This window comes from Solanum stenotomum, chromosome 12 (genome assembly GCF_019186545.1).
Source record: "Solanum stenotomum isolate F172 chromosome 12, ASM1918654v1, whole genome shotgun sequence".
Lineage (NCBI taxonomy): Eukaryota > Viridiplantae > Streptophyta > Magnoliopsida > Solanales > Solanaceae > Solanum > Solanum stenotomum.
Window position 1 is genome coordinate 47,720,819 of NC_064293.1, and position 3,011 is coordinate 47,723,829.

The following is a 3,011-nucleotide window of genomic DNA, read 5'->3' on the forward strand; positions in this document are numbered from 1 at the left end:
TATAAAAAATATATATAAAAACAAACAAAAAAATCTATTTGATAATTTTGACGCTGTTGTTTCTCTTCCAACCTTCTAGTGTATTCAACGCCTTCTGCTCTTCCATTATATATATACGTAAAGATATTCATTACTGAAAATAGTATACCTTATCATAGATAAATTTAAAATTTGAACTTTATAAATTTGTATTTGTAATTTTTTTTTTAATATCTTGTTTAATTTACTAATTAAAACCTATCACTTTTAGTGAAGTTTCTTAAAAATATACATACAGCTAATTAAGCCATAATAATTGAGTTCGAATGACTCATATCTCGTTCACTAGATTCACCCATGTACCTAGTTAAAAGAACTAAATTGTATAGCACACGTACATTATTAAGGTGTGGGTTCTTTTTCTACATGTATTTTTGAAAATAAAATAAAATAGATATTATGTTGCATTGCAAAAAAAAAATTGCCATTACTAATAATAGTTGCATTTTTTCTTTTAATGTAGAGAAATAATTAAACTAGAGGAAATGGAATTGTTGAAGATGAGCACTACTAGCTTTATATAAGATCATATTTTAGATATTGTTAATTTTCTACCTAAATTAGGAAGTAGAACTAAAGCACGTTAAACATGATTTTTGGTTATAACGTTGGGCATGGGACACCACTCCATGTCACAATTATTTAATTCATACCTTATTGCTTTCTATATTTTAAAGGTTTTATGTAGCTGAGATCCTTTTTTTTAATAATAAGAGAATCTTTGAGGCAGGATTTAATTCTATAATTCCTTTTAATTTTCTTTTCTGAAAAAAATAATCTTCTTATAGAGTTTGGAACGATAATAATATAGGAATGGTGATAATTTGATGAATCTTATTTCTATTTACTGCTCCTTCTGTTCCTATTTATATATATATCACCACATGATGTTTGTGATTTTAATTGAATATATTATTAGTTGATATATATACATAGTTTCTAATTATTTGTATTTTAAACGATTTATAAAATTGCATACATATTAAAACTACAACTTGCATTTTTTATGTGTAAATGTAGATGATTTATTCAATTTTTTACTATTGTTTTCCATCTTTTCGACTTTAAAAGTAGATGGTCTTTTTTAAATTGAAAACAGACGTTTTGTGAGTAACTAATTTATTAACATGACAATTATTTACCCTATGAGCAAATAGAAAACATGACAACAATTTTTTTTTCTCCTAGCTAGTTAGAATGCCATAAAAAATAATATTGTCCGGCAATTATCTACCTTGACCCAATTACATGAAATAGAAATCTCATTATAATTCAAGAGTATAATTGGAAAGAAACTTCTTGTAGTGATTTAATCCAAACACAAGATAAGGTGGGAAGTAATGAACCAAACACTTGATAAAAATATACCCTACATTACTAATTCTTGCGCTACTAATTCATGCATTGTTAATCCATGCATTATTTATTTTTGTACCAAACGACCCCCGAAAGTTTTTGACCAACCTAGAACAACTAAATGACTAATACATGTTCATTGGTCAAGTTAGTTAATCAAAATAGATTAATTTATGTTCATTAATTAAAAAATTAATTTCAAGAGATCACCAAACAAGGACTCACCTAATTTCTAAAGAGACGTGAAATTTAAAATGATGATATATAAATAGAAATGGAGGGGTATATAATTCGAGGTGAAGTAAAAATGCCCATCCAATGTTTACCTCAAACAATATTACTCATGATTAGAAAGAAGTTGTATTAAATACTTTGATTAGTATCTTTTCATGTCGCTATTTGGTTTTCGACATTAATTACATTGATAAGCAACTCAATTAGTAGTATTAAATCAATTCGAAAGAGACCCAATAGAGACCGCATATTTTTCTAGAGTTGGAGAAAAAATGACTTTTACAAGATTTCTGTCGCTGATCGGCTAATCCAAAATCCAATCGATAACCAGACAAAGTGCAAGATATTCTGTCTTCCACGTCACTTTTTTTTGTTTCATTGTCCATGTCCTTCATCTTATGATACTTTCATAGTAGTTTATAATACCTTATTCGTTTCATATTAGTTGATTATCTAATTATAATTATAATTATGTACCTTATTAAATAAAAAAAGTATTAGTTTCAAAAAGTTTTTTAAAAAATGAATTAATAAATGATCTTCTTATTTATTATTATTATTATTATTATTATTATTATTATTTCTTAATATACATGTAAAATGAAAAATGATCAACTATTATAATACGGAGAGAGTACTATTATTTATTGAGAAAACATTTTCTACAAGTCAACATACTAATTAAAAAAGGGACCATACCATGTCAAGATTGACAAATATTAAAAGTTATTGTCTCACATCGTGTTATATATATTGGTCACAACTCGCTAGGGCAAAATTTAAAGTGACCTTTATATAATGGTCCTAAAATTAATCTAATTTATATGATGCTACCCATGACGAGGGTCTCTTTCAAATTTATCACATACCTTTTTAATAATGAAAATATTCCCTGGAATTCCATTATTTTCCATAAAAACAAAAAAGATGGGAACTGAGGGTAGAAAAAACAACAAAAACTTTTCCATCTTCATGTTTTTGTTTGCCTTGATTTTACAGTTGATTTAACTTTGAAAGTGAGTGTAATAATTTTCTATTATTGGTGGAGAAAAATAAAAGAAAAAACAACAACTATATATATGTATAGTTTATCATACACTACGGGTGTGTTTGGTATGAAGGAAAATATTTTCCAATTTTCTCATGTTTATTTGGGTAAAATATTTTCCAAATCAACTCATTTTCCTCAAATTCAAGTAAAATGACTTCCCTTCAAAACTTAAGGAAAACATTTTCCAAAACTTTCCTCCAACTACAAATTACAATTTTTTTTTGTTGAAAAAATCAATTTAAAGCTTATTTTTAAAAAACATTTTTCAACTTCAATTTTTTTTATTTTTTTTTCCACCCTCACCCCGACCCCTCCTCCCGCCAGCCCCCCC